The 14590-nt window shown below is 46.2% G+C and overlaps 1 pseudogene; it reads right to left on the bottom strand.

The window, feature by feature from the left end:
• Positions 1–4301: 4301 nt before the first annotated feature.
• LOC114923295 lies at positions 4302–14378 on the bottom strand (annotated as a pseudogene).
• Positions 14379–14590: the final 212 nt, after the last annotated feature.

Genomic DNA, 14590 nt, shown 5'->3' with positions numbered 1-14590 from the left:
CGGGCCTGGCCTAGGGAGGATTTTTAAACTGGGTTTTTTAGAAATTTTAATTATCACAACATAAAAATTTTGGTTTTAATTTGGTTTTATTCGGTGGGGTGTGTGGGTCTTTCTTTGTTTTAATAATGTTGTGAGCCGCCCTGAGTCCTTCGGGAGAAGGGCGGGATATAAATTGAAATAATAATAATAATAATAATAAATAATAATAATAAAAGGTTACTCAAGCTAGAGGGCCATGAATTAAGATTTGGATGGCACAGCTATTTATGGTTTGATAAAGTTAAAACAAATGTTGATTTTTATAATCACTTTGTCAGACGCACCATCCTGAGTTTGGAATAAACATAAAATAAGGTTCTCTGCGAAGTGAAGTGGGGGGCCAGCAGCCTCTGCCAGAGCAGCAGCAGCCGAGCTGGGGGTGGCCGCAGCCCCTGAATATGCAGCAGCAGATGGGGGCTTTACAACAACCAAGGGTGATGTAGCCGCCAGGAGGTCAGTAACCGTTGGGAGTACAGCAGTGGGAATGGCAGCAGCCTCCGCCCATGCAGCAACCATTGGGAGGCCTACAGCAACTGGGGGTGCCACTACAGCCATCGTTGAGACCGGTGGGAGTTGCACAGCAATTGGGGATGCCACAGGCGCCAGCAATGCAGCAACAGCCATGGGGGTGGCAACAGCCCCCAAGCATGCAGCAATCGTTGGGAGGCTTGCAGCCACTGGGGATGCAGCAACTGCCGTGGGGGGGCATCAAAAGCTGGGGGTGCAACAGCCACAGCGGGGAGGGAGCAACCATTGATGGCACCACCTCTCAGGGCAACTTTCGATGGGGCTGCTGAATCCACAAACTCAATGGTGGAACAATATCTCAGATGCTATGTTAGCTATCAACAAACAAACTGGACTGACGTCCTCCCTTTCGCAGAGGTGGCTTACAATAACTCTGTTCACAGCAGCACCGGCTTCACACCTTTTAAAGTAAACACAGGAAAAGAGTTCGCCCCGATACCCGAATATCCCCAGGCGCCCTCCGTTTCTCAGACACTTGATCAATGGGTGAGGGGGTGGGAAGAAGTTTGGAAAACCAGGAAAACAGCTTTTAAAAAGGCTTCTGAGACCTATAAAAAGCAGGCAGATAAAAAAAAGGGTTCCTCAAAGAACATTCCAAGCTGGGGAAAAGGTTTATCTGTCAACTAAATATTTACAGCTTAAGTTACCTAGTAAGAAGTTAGGATCGAAGTACTTAGGACCCTTCCCCATTGTAAAGATCATTAACCCGGTCACGGTGGAATTAAAACTTCCTAGGCTCTTAGGAAAAGTTCACCCTGTTTTCCATTGTAGCCTGTTGAAACCTTTTCGGGGTTCCACCTTAAGACCTCCCCCTAAGAAGGCACCCGGACCCCTCGTGGTGGCAGGACAGACTCACTATGAAGTAAAGCGTATTCTTGATTCTAGAATTTTTAAAGGGAAATTGCAGTACTTAGTACAATGGAAGGGATTTTCGTTGTCTGAGGCCATTTGGGTGAAGGCTAGCGATGTGAAAGCTGACAGACTCATTAATAGGTTCTATAAGAAACACCCTAATAAACTGAATGGCAATCCCTAACCTGTGCTTTTGTTTACATTATAGCAAGGCTTTTCAACCAGTGGTATGGGTGGTACCTGTGGTACATTGGCACCTGACAGGTGGTATACAACCATCCTAGAAAAGTGGTAGCGGGAGAGGGGAATGAGATGTACTGGTGGCAGCACCACACAAGCCTGAGCAAGAGATGGCTGGAGCTGCAGGGCTATCAGGGCTCAATGGAAGTGCCAGGATCAGCACCAGGCTCCAGCTGGAGCTCAGCGCTGATCCTGGCATTTCTGCTCAGCCTAGAAGAACCCCCATCAGCTGGAATGTTGCAGCATCTCCAGGGTCTTGTAATTTACATTCAGATGCTTGGCAACCGATTCATGTTTATGATGATCACAGTGACCAAAACCTGCTGCAATCACCCAGCAGACGGGGGGAATAAGAAACAAACACCCCCACTGCCAATCCTCAACAGAAATGCTCCCAACAATGAAAACCTCAGACAGGAGGAAGAGCACTGCCGGATGGGCAGGGGTCTTGCTCGGCTGTGGCTTGGGCACTTTTTTCAGTGTCATTGTAACTTCGAACAGTCACTAAGCGAACTGTTGTAAGTTGAGGACTACCTGTATTTCATCACTTTTTTCCTTTTTTTTTTTTGGTCATCAAGTTTTTGACACCTTGCTAGGCGACTGGTGATACTCGGATGTTGCCATATCCTAAAAGTGGTACAATAGGTGAAAAGGTTGAAAAGCCCTGCATTATAGGATTTGTTCTTTTTGTAAGGGGGGCCGGATGTCAACGCTGCTAACATCGGATGTTTTTGCATTGACAACAGATAGAAATGTATTTTTGTCCCTTTCACTTTTAGAGTTAGATGATGCTAGGAGGGGGGGCATGTGAATGGGAATCCAGCTAGACATAACAACACTAAAACTTAGCGTGAGAATCAAGGTTATTGAGCCAGAGCTGATAAAGAATTGGCGGGCTGGAGAACTGGGGAAGAACCCCTCGCTTCAAGCTAATTGGGGAATGTGATTTATGACTGTTAATTGGAGGAGGGAGGGAATTGTGCTTTGATACTATGTGCCTGGGGGGGGGGAATTCAGTTTTTGGCTTCGATTATGTAAGTGCCGATATTATGTTACTCGAATAAAAGATCCTTTAAGGTAAACAATGCCTCGAAGTTCTTTTGAAGGGTTTCATCTGTCGGAACCATGACAGGGGGTGTAAAACGGACATAAGTTACTTTTTTCAGTGCTGTTGTAACTTTGAACGGTCACTAAGCAAACTGCTGTAAGTCGGAGAATACCTATATATGCAAATAGAAATTCATAAAGTGGAAAGGTGATTGGGGAAGAATGAAGGGAAGAAAAAAAGGAGCGGGGAATGCTGATGGTGGCCCTCGGGGAGGGGGCTGAGCTGTGCCCTGGGGAGGATCATGGTTTCCTTGCCCCCCCCCTTTGGCAGCTACTCTGGCATTCCCTCGTGTCTTCTCTGGCTGCCGCACCTGTTGCAAGACGGCCTGTGGGAGAGAACTGGAGAGTCCAACCTCGGCATTCTTCGAATGAACAGGCAGAGAAGAGCAGTCACAACAGTGGTGACAAGGCCCCAGCAAAGTCAGTGAAAGCATTGCCTGCAGGAGTGCCAGCTGGCCACATGGATTTACAGAACAGAATAACAGAGTTGGAAGAGACCTTGGAGGTCTTCTAGTCCAACCCTCCATAGAAACAGGGGGCCCTATACCATTCCCGACAAATGGTTGTCCAATCTCTTCTTGAAAACCTCCAGTGATGGAGCACCCCAACTAAACTTCTGGAAGCAAGCTATTCCATTGATTAATTTGTTCTGACTGTCAGGAAATTTCTCCTTCGTTCTAGATTGCTTCTCTGCTTGTTAGTTTCTATCCATTGCTTGTCTTGCCTTCTGGTGCTTTGGAAAATAGGTTTACCCCCCTCTTCTTTGTGGCAGCCCCTCAAATAATGGAACACTGTGTCAAGGATGAAACTTTGGCAGCTATGTTCCTCTACATTTCAACTTAGAGTAAGAGGGGGGGGAGTCTTACTTTCCAGTGGATTAGATGGAAAAATGAAATTTCTACAATTCCGCTGAAGACTGTGAGAACCTGAAACCTTTTCAAGGACACCAGAACAGGTGTGGATTTGAAGCAGACAGTTCCCATAACAAACAGAACTTGTTTATATGGACTACGTAAGACATTGGGGGTTTGGCTGGGAAAATTATTCTTTAAGTCTATGAATTGGTGTTAGAACCTGTTTTGTTTCAGCAAAATCAAGCAACTTAATAAACAGTAAGATTTTTGGAAACGGAATGAACCTGGAGCTTTATTTGGATTCTCGAGCTGGATGTTGACACACTGCTATCATGTCACCCCTAGTCCTTATTTTCATTAAACTAGACATACCCAATTCCTGCAACTGTTCTTCATATGTTTTTAGCCTCCAGTCCCCTAATCATCTTTGTTCCTCTTCTCTGTACTCCTTCTAGAGTCTCAACATCTTTCTTACATCGTGGTGACCAAAACTGGATGCAGTATTCCAAGTGTGGTCTTACCAAGGCATTGTAAAGTGGTATTAATACTTCACATGATCTTGATTCTATCCCTCTATTAATGCAGCCTAGGACTGTGTTGGTTTTGTTGGCGCCTGCAGCACACTGCTGGCTCATATTTAAGTGATAGTGTTAGTACTATTGAGCCAAGTACCACTAAATGTTAGCTTTCAAGCGCTACTAAACCATTTGCAGGATTTGGTGGAAAGACTAACATGGCCATCCCCGTGTTAAGCATTTGGGGAGACTCTTCCGGAAGCTTCCCGTCAGTGTGCACCCTCTGATGCAAAGTCAGGTTTGTGCTCTGGCTGAAGCTTTTCCCACACTCGGAGCAGGTGTAGGGCTTCTCCCCGGTGTGGGTTCTCTTATGTCTAATAAGGCTGGACTGATCCCGAAAGCTCTTCCCACAGTCCGTGCAGCCGTACGGCTTCTCCCCCGTGTGCATCCGCTGATGCGCATTGAGGCTGCCCCTGTGACTGAAGCTCTTCCCACACTCGTAGCATTTGTAGGGCCTCTCCCCCGTGTGAACCCTTTGGTGCTGAATGAGACTCGGTTTGTCGGAAAAAGTCTTGTTGCAATCGGCGCACTGATGCGGCTTCTCTCCCTTGTGGATCTTCTGATGCCTCACGAAGTTGGTGCTCTTGTTGAAACTTTTCCCGCACTCCGAGCACTGGTACGGCTTCTCCCCCGTGTGGATAATTTGATGGGAGGCGAGGTGGGCGCTCTGAACGAAGCTCTTCCCACACTCTAAACACATATACGGTTTTTCTCCGGTGTGGATGATCTGGTGGGATGTCAGGTGGGCGCTGCGACTGAAGGACTTCCCGCATTCCAAGCATTTATACAACTTCTCCACTTTAGGGATTCTCAGCGGTGTCAGCAGGTTGGATGGACCATGAAAGCATTTGCTGAAATCGGAGGGTTGATGTTGTCCATCAGCATGGACAGCCTGATACGATGGAGGAATTAAAGGAACTAGAATCTTCTCTTGGTTTTCCAGAAATGTGTATGAACTCTCTCCTTCAGAAAGCATTTCCCTGTCTCTGGTGTTCTTCCCCAAAATACTTTTCTGGGATTCAATCTCGGCAGATATTTCCCAGTGATCACTGAGACATCCATTTCTTTCCTCTCCTTCCTGGTTTTTTTGCTGGAGTGAGATTTGATGGAACTCTCCAACAGGACAAGGAAGGGATTTATCGATCCATTCTTCTTGTTGGCTTTCTTCTTGGTGTGAGGGTTGAATTTGGTTCCAGACTTTCTCTTCAAAGGGTTCCTGCTCAGTTTCTTCAGAGAAATTCCCACATAGTTTCCCCTCCGTTTCACTTTTCCATTCAGATCCTGTTGGAATTAAGATTGGGAGATGGTTAGAGCTCATACCAAACTACTCAGAAGTAGACTCTCTGAGAGTCTATTTGGGGTTCCCAATTAAATAACAATAATGAGGAAAAAACGTTCTGGATAATGGATGTCTATGGAGGTTTTCAGTCATCCAGGTCATGGTTGTCCCAAAGGTGCTTTTTCAAGAGGCAACTGGACTTTCACGAAAGTCCAGTTGCCTCTTGAAAAAGGACCTTTGGGACTTCTGGAAGGTGGACGTGGCAGGACCAGGAGACAGCAGAAGACAAGAGAAAGAACTGGATTAGATGGAGAAATGAAATTTCTACAATTCCGCTGAAGACTGTGAGAACATGAAACCTTTTCAAGGACACCAGAACAGGTGTGGATTTGAAGCAGACAGTTCCCATAGCAAACTGAACTGGTTTATATGGACTACATAAGACATTGGGGGTTTGGCTGAGAAAATTATTGTTTAAGTCTATGAATTGCTGTTAGAACCTCAGAATTAGTTTTGTTTCAGCAAAATCAATCAACTTAATAAACAGTAAGATTTTTGGAAATGGAATGAACCTGGGAGTTTTATTTGGATTCTCGAGCTGGATGTTGACACACTGCTATCATGTCACCCAGTAATTAGTTCCCATCTGTTGTTTCTTGCCCTACCTACAGGTGCTTGGTAAATAGGTTGACCCCCCCCCTCTTCTTTGTGGCAGCCTCTCAAATACTGGAATACTACTATTATGTCACCCCCTAGTCCTTCTTTTCTCTAGACTGGCCCTACCCAAATCCTGCAACCATTCTTCATATCTTTTAATCTCCAGGCCTTTAATGATTTAGTTGTTCTTCTTTGCACTTCTTCCAAAGTCTCAACATCTTTTTTGTAACATGGTGACCAAAACCGGATGCAAGTATTCCAGGTGTGGCCTTATAAAGTGGTACTAATATACTAAGGCTTTATAAAGTGGTACTAATACTTCACGTGATTTTGATTCTATGCCTCTGTTTATACACATAAGGATTGTATTAGCTTTTTTGGCTGCTGTCGCACACGGCTGGCTCACATTTAAGTGATCATCCAGCAGTGTGAGGACGCAAGTGTCCTCGACTTACGACCATTCATTTAGTGACCATTCAGATTTACAATTGCACTGAAAAAAAGGATTTATGATCGGTCCTCCCAATTACGACCGTTGCATCCTCCCCATGGTCACGTGATCAAAATTTGGGTGCTTGGCAACTGGTTCATATTTACGGAAACTAACCAAGGAGAGAAGCAACCTAGAAGTATGGAGAAATTTGCATGCACGAGTATTTTTATAAATTCTGTACCTGATCGACTATGTGGTGGCTTCCTCTTATGCAACCACGTAAAAATAAGAAATCTATATATACAGTACTTGCTTCAAGCTGCGCTTGGGGTTCTTCCAATCTTATGGGAGGACCCACCTTTGTTCAGCTGAATAAACGTGCTTCTGTTTAAGAGAGATAACCTGGACTCCTTCTCTTTGTTCGCAACAAGCCCCACCTGATCCCTGCTTGACCCTTCTCTCCACAATGACAGTGATTCACTGCAGTGATTCACTTAACAAACATGGCAAGAGAGGTTGTAAAATGGGGCAAAATTCACTTAACAACTGTCTCACTTAGCAACAGAAAGTTTGCGCTCAATTGCATTCGTAAGTCGAGGACTACCTGGGGTTTCACAGACCCATCCTGGCTTGCCCGATGAGGCAGTTGCTGTTTTGCCTAATTCAGGTTGAGGTCTAATCTGGGGCTTGGTTCATCTTTCCTCACCACATTTTCCTCTTCTTTGTTAAGATATTTAATGTAATAGCTGGAGCAGTGAAGGGTTGGACAATGAATCAGAACACAGTTATAGCTGATTGGTTGAAGAGGGCTGGCCACTACATGAGGCAATCTAAGCTGTGATTGGTTGCCTTGAGCAAAAAGGGAGAGGTTCCTTGTTTCCCGCCTTTTTTCCTCTGAGTGTCCTCTGTAATTTACCTCATGATGCGTTGATTTACCTGATATGCTCCTGATTGCCTGATTATCTTATTTACTATTAATATATTTATTTATATAGAACTATATGTTTGTGTCAGCATCTCTGCCTCCATTTGGACACCGGCTGTGCAATTCCCTGACATTTTCCCCTGCAGTCCCCGATCGCAGAGGAGCTGAGGACAGGGACACACAAACACACACACCGTTTCATGAGGGACTGGCAGTCTTCTGCCCACCGAAGGGGCTTGCTAGTTCGTGCCCTTCCAACACACACACAGACACGGACCCACACGCCCCACTCTGTCAACATAGCCATGCCATTTACAACACCTCTGTGCCACCCTCCCCTTTTCTCCCCTTGCCCTTTGCGGTGGGCAGAAATGAAACTGAAATGAAATAGAAATGAAACAGACTGGGATTTGTTGCTTGAGTCTTTACTGAAGCTCAAAAGGTTCACATGAAGTCAGCTGTCACTATTCTAGAAGCTCAGCAACCGGGGACCACCTGCTGCTAAAGCAAAGGGGGAGCAAGGAAAGAGGATACAGGAAGAGACGAGATGGAAGCGTCAACAAGGAGAGGTCCCTTAAGATCTTACTGCATCAGTCTTGCACGAGAGAAACACCTCTTCAGAGACAGTTAGAACAATTAACCAGTGGAACAACCTGCCTCCAGAAGCTATGAATGCTCCAACGCTGAAAGTTTTTAAGAAGAGACTAGACAGCCATTTGTCTGAAATGGCATAGGGTTTCCTGCCTGAGCAGGGGGTTGGAGTAGATGAGCTCCAAGGTCCCTTCCAACATTATTATATTATTATTATTATTATTAGTAGTAGTAGTATTATTTCTCCTTAGTTCTAGGTTGCTTCTCTCCTTGATTAGTTTCCATCCATTGCTTCTTGTCCTGCCTTCAGATGCTTTGGAGAATAGCTTGACTCCCTTTTCTTTGGGGCAGCCCCTTAGATATTGGAACATTGCTAGTTCTCAATCCCACTGATTTCACTGGACACGTGAGTGGAGCTTAGAGGAAGCTCTTGCAAGATTGGTTTAATCTGGCAAGATATGTGTACAGTAGTGGTGGCGAATCTATGGCACGCGTGCCAGAGGTGGCACTCAGAGCCTTCTCTGTGGGCACGGGCACGGGCACTGTCGCCCCAGCCCCACCTCCCCCCGCGCCCCGTTTCTCACCAGCAGCCCCCCTGAAGAAGTCGCCCGAGCGCGGTCCGCACGGAGCAGCTCAGCCAAGGACATGGCAGCCGGGCAGTGGGGACAAGACTCCGCCCTCATGTCCCGTCACGCGCAGATGATACTGCGGGCCATGGGCGGAGGACATGGCTGCCACGGTGCTGCTGGGCCGCTTGGGCAATCTACTGCGGTGGGCCGTGGATGCGGTGGGTGGCCTTGCAGGGGAGCGGGGGTGGAGTGGGCGGGGCAGGTGGGGAGGCAGGGGCAATTTTTGGGCACTCAGTCTCTAAAATGTTCGCCATCACTGGTGTACAGCATTATACCCTTCAACTTACTGGCATCAATCAATTCCTGAAACTAATATATAACTATTGTGGACTATTCCCCCTATGTGCTAGGGGTTTTTTTTTGGGGGGGGGGGGAGATTCACCATCTTTTAAAATCCTCCACTGTTTCCCATTCCTTTGTCCACTTTTCTTACCAATCAGGCTAAAAGCCTCAAACTGAGATTTCCTTCATATGTTGATTGGGCTTGTCTGCAGTTTCCTGAGCTTTAAAGGAATAGGGGTTGGATTAGAAGAACTTCAAGATCCCTTCCAACTTATTATTATTATTATTATGGATTCTGGGGTATTTTAGAGCAGGCTTTTTATTTAATATTTATTGTGATTTTTATTATCGCCTGTTCACCGCCCTGAGTCCCGTAAGGGAGATAGGGCGGTATATAAATTTTAATAATAATAATAATAATAATAATAATAATAATAATAATAATAATAATAATAATAATAATAATAATAATAATAATAATAATAATCGCACAATCAGCCAGATGTTCAGACTGGATTTGGCATTTTGTCTACCTATCGAGTCCTTACCAAGGACCTGGGATAGGCAGATGTGGATGTTTGATGGTATTACAGATATCGTCGCAGGATGGAAGCAGTTCCTAGTAAGGCCGCCTTTTGCAATTGACTGGCAAATTTGTCAATGCCAATGGTGTTCAAGACAAATTTGCCATTATATTATTATTATTATTATTATTATTATTATTATTATTATTATTATTATTCATTAGACATGAACCTCAGTCAACTGAACATTCAAATTGGCTGGCGCTGATGGTTGACACGAGTTGCTACCAGCATCCTAGGTGTCAACCAGGTATCTCCTTAAAATGTAAGATGTTCCAAGTAGTGCAGTTTTTTTGTAACATTGCTGGAGTTATTGCAGAAAGCTGCAGTTTCTTGATATATTTTGCAAAGTTTTTGGACATAGTTCCCAGTGCCTCGATGACAATGGGTACCACTGTTACACGTTTCATCCATAATCGTGCAGTTTCGATGGCCAGGACACCAATTTTTTCCAATTCTTTTTCTTCGACTCTGGCATCTCCTGGTACAGCGATATCAATCAGCTGTACACTTCGGTTCTCTACAACTGCGATATCTGGCATGTTGTGTTCCAAATGTCTGTGTTGTTGTTGTTGTTGTTGTTGTTGTTGTTGTTGTTGTTGTTGTTATTATTATTATTATTATTATTATTATTATTATTATTATTATGGTTGCAGAGTTCCAGGTTCATGTGCTTGCCATCTGAGAAGTTCCCAGCCAGCTTCCTGTAAGCAAAGCCAGCAGGGGAAGCCATTCGCTTAAGGATTGTATGATCTGTTTAACAACTTCAGTGGTTCACTTCACAACTGTGCCCCCCCCCCCAAAAATGTTGTCAAATTAGGCGCGATTCACTTAATCGCCCTGCTTAGCAATGGAAATTTTGGCTGTAAGTCTAGGGCTGCTTGTACAATAACATTTATGAACAGAACAATGAAATAAGGATATGAGCTAAAACAATGAAGCTACAAATCAAGAAAGGAATTCGTGATCCGCAGGTAGTTCTCAACATACAACCACAGTGGAGCCCAAAATTTCCGTTGCTAAGCGAGACATTTGTTAAATTAGTTTTGCCCCATTTTACGACCTTTTTGTGACAGTTGTTAAGTGAATCAGTGCAGTTGCTAAGTCAGTAACCCGGTTGTTAAGTGAATCTGGCTTCCCCACTGCCTTTGCTTGTGAGAAGGTCGCAAAAGGGGATCACGTGACCCCGGGACACTGCAACCGTCATAAATCTGAATCAGTTGCCAAGCATCGTGAATTTTGATCACGTGACCGTGGAGGATGCAGCAAAGTTCGGAACCGTGAAAAACGGTGGTAAGTCACTTTTTTCAGTGCCTTTGTAACTTTGAACGGTCACTAGATGAATTGTTGTAAGTCAAGGACTACCAAGGTTACCTTCATCCATACAAATGTCTTTCTGGGAAGAAATATCGAATAAGGATAAAAATGTTGCAACAGACATCCAGTCTGGTGTTGTTGTTTTTTTTCATTTTAATATATTCCTGTGTATTTTATTTGTTCTTTATATTTTTTGTTTTTATATATATATATACACACACACACACACACACCTTGGCAAGTTTAAATAACAACATAACCAAACTAATGCACAAAAGACTCAGCATTGCTAAATCAGCAATTAATTTAAATCAAGTTTCTCCCACCCTGATCTTTCCTAGAAGTCTTGCCTCGCAATTCCCCCACAGCAGGCCCACCCATGCTGGCTGGGGATAATGGGAGCCCTGGTCCACAGCATCTCTTTGCAAGTAGACAGATTCTGAATAGGCCGATTTTGGGGACTTGGGCTCCTTAGTTCAGGGGTTCCCAGCCGGGGGTGCTCACACTCCCTAGGGGTGCGAGGCAATATTCCAGGGAGGCGTGAAAACATGGGTTTTCAAAATTATAGCGCATATGCATAATTTGTTGCTGTTATTTCAAACTTTTGTAAGGGGTGCGAGAATATATCAGAAGCGTTCTAGGAGTGCAGGGTATAGAAAAGATTGGGAGCTGCTGCTTTAATTAAACACTGCAAAATCCCACAAAGATTGTCCACTTGACCGTGAGGAAAACCGAGACGGTCTCCTTACCTAAGAGGTCAGCACTGGCATCTTGATTCTCCTGTTTGGTCTCCACGTACAGCACCCTCCACTCGGCCTCAGATCCAGCCTGGCTAATTCTGGAGATGGCTGCCGCTTCCTTCGATAATACCTATAAAGGAAGTGGACAGCATTGCCCTCTGTCAGCCCCTCGGACACTCGACAAAAAGGGTTAAAAACAGGCAGCCAACACAAACACAACCTTCAACCTTCAGGGATACCAGCTTTAGGTGTGGCCTCTAAAGCTCTTTGAGGCCACCAAGTCAGGACATTGGGGTACGCGTTTAGGGGCTGTAAGGTGAGTGCACTGGAGGGATGCCAAAGGAGACAAGTAGTCCTCACTTAATGTCCACTCATTTAACAACGGTTGAGAAATGGAACAGTGCTGAGCGAGGAGCGTTTGCAAGGGGATGGCCTCGCAGTCGGGGCCTTCGCAGAGTCCCCGTAATCACGTGATCGCGATTCAGGTGCTTGGTAACCGGATCACAATTTCGGCATTGCAGCATCCTGCAGTCACGTAATCCCCATTTGCGACGTTCTTTGCTGGCTTCGGACAAGCAAAGTCAACAAGGCAGCTAGCCGAAGGTCACAAATGGCGGCCACAAAGACCGTGGGATACTACGGCCATGTGGCATCCGGCTAAGGACGGCAACTGGACAGTCACGACTGCCGTCCTAGGTCGGTGTGATTGTGAGGTGTCACACCGTACGACCATGTCATTTAGCAACAGAGATCCTAATTATGAGGGGTCCTTGGTGCTCTCTGAGCTTGGTGGTTTTCTTGCAGACATTTCATCATGCAAACGAGATAATATCATCAGTGCTAGGTAATATCATTAGTAATCACTGATGACATTACCTAGTTTGGTAACAAAACGTCTACAAGAAAAAACAACAAGGAAAGAGAGCACCAAAGACTCCGCAGGTCAACCCTGAGCTACCAATATTTCTCCCTTATTGTTCCTAACTATGCTTGGCACGCAAGCACTACCTATAATCGTGTGGATGATAAACAGATCAAGGTAGGGTAATGAAAAATGAGTTGCATTATTAACTTGATGTAGATGGTGAGAACTTATATCAGTGGTGGCGAACCTATGGCACTGGTGCCAGAGGCGGCACTCGGAGCCCTCTCTTTGGGCACACGTGCCGTTGCCCCAGCCTTGCCTCCCCCTGCAACCCCCTCACCAGCAGTCCCTTTGGAGGAGTCACCCCCAAGCATGGCCCATGCGGAGCAGCGCAGCCAAGGACATGGCAGCCAGTCAGCGTAGAGAAGACTCTGCCCTCATGCCCCATCGCACACAGTTGATGCTGCAGGGCGCGGGGAGAGAGCGTGGCCACCATGGTGCTGCTGGGCTGCCTGGGCGATCTGCGGCGGGCCCTGGAGGCGGTGAGTGGCCCTGCGGGCAGGCAGGGTGGGGGCGGGGCAGGGGGTGGAGCGGGGGCGGGGCCAGTTTTTGGGCACTTGGTCTCTAAAAGGTTCGCCATCACTGACTTATATAGATGTGTATCCTGAATATTAGACTTTGGGAGGAAGGGCGATAAAGGAATTGGGGTCATCTAAAGTGCGGAAATGATCATTATTCAACGTTACATTTAAACATGAACGGGAAATTAAAATTGAGAAAAATTGATTAGGTCACCGATTGTCTAAAGACTGAAAGTTAAAACAACTAAGATCTATATTAACTCAAAATTATTGAAAAAACGTTAGAAAGTTACTTTCTATTTGATTGACAGAACAAGAATTGTATTAGTTAAAATACGAGACGGTAGATATTAAGGGAGAAAGAGAGGGAATGGGGATGGTAACCGTTTGAGATCTGCACTAATGGTATCTATGTGTAACAGAATTATTGTACCCAGCCTCCGCGTTGCTTTCAAATATTCAAATGTAATATTAGAAAATCAATAAAAATTTACAAAAAAAGAAAAAGAAAAGAAAAGAAAAATGAATTGGGTAAGGACTCTGTCCTGGTGTCACTCTGACATCCATGTTCCTCACACCTCGTTAAAAAAAGGACAGACTGAAATACCCCTGTCTGGTTTTCCCACATGCTTGGCTCTTCCTTCTTCCCAAGGAAGTCTTCAACCAAGGCCACTGCCTGCGAGCAGCTCTCCGGGCCACACGCCCGGACCCAGCGCTGCATCTCCGGAGGTAGGATGGCCAGGAACTGCTCCAGGATCAGCAACTCCACAATCTGCTCTTTTGTGCACGTGTCCGCTTTCAGCCACCGCTGGCAATGTTCCTGGAGTCGGCTGTAAGCCCCTCTGGGCCCCTCGGCTTCCTGGTAACGGAAGCGCCGGAAATGCTGGCGCTGTTCCTCCCGCCGCCGGGCATCCCTTTGCAAAATGGCCGCCTTCACTTTCCCGTAATCCTCCTTGCTGCAGCCTTCCAGGCTCAGAAAGGCCTGCTCAGCCTCTCCGCTCAAGGCCGGTTGGAGCCGGGCTACCCATTCCTCCTCGGGCCACCGACAGGCTTGGGCCACCTGCTCGAAGGAGCCCAGGAAGGCCAAACTATTTTCCCACGGATCCACGGGTGATTTAGAGCTCCCCGAACACGGGGTCTCCACCGTCTTCAGGAACTCCTGCCACTGAGCTTCCCACTGCTGGAGGGATCCCTCGTCCGGTTCCCGCTTGATCTCTCTGCCCGTCCTTCGGGCCGGGGGTTCCCCTCCGCGAGGATGGCCTTTCTTTGGTGGGTGATCCCTGAGGTCCTGCTCTTCCATTGTCCTTCTCAAGAGGGTCTCCGGGCAAAAGACCCACCCAGCCCGACGGTCCAGAACCTGCCCCGGGATCCAAACCGTTGCGGCCGTGCTGGCATCAAGGGCGAGTCCTCAGGTTACGATCTCCGAATGGTCGTTGGTCAAGGAAGAAAAGCTAAAGACACAAAAGGAATTTGCAAATCAGCCACAGGGAATGCTGGGGGCTTGAGGTTGTT

The sequence above is a fragment of the Protobothrops mucrosquamatus genome, unplaced genomic scaffold, assembly GCF_001527695.2.
Source record: "Protobothrops mucrosquamatus isolate PMUCROS unplaced genomic scaffold, P.Mucros_1.0 scaffold2802, whole genome shotgun sequence".
Classification (NCBI taxonomy): Eukaryota; Metazoa; Chordata; class Lepidosauria; order Squamata; family Viperidae; genus Protobothrops; species Protobothrops mucrosquamatus.
Note: the sequence above shows the minus strand (reverse complement) of the source record. Positions and strands in the feature narration are given on the sequence as shown.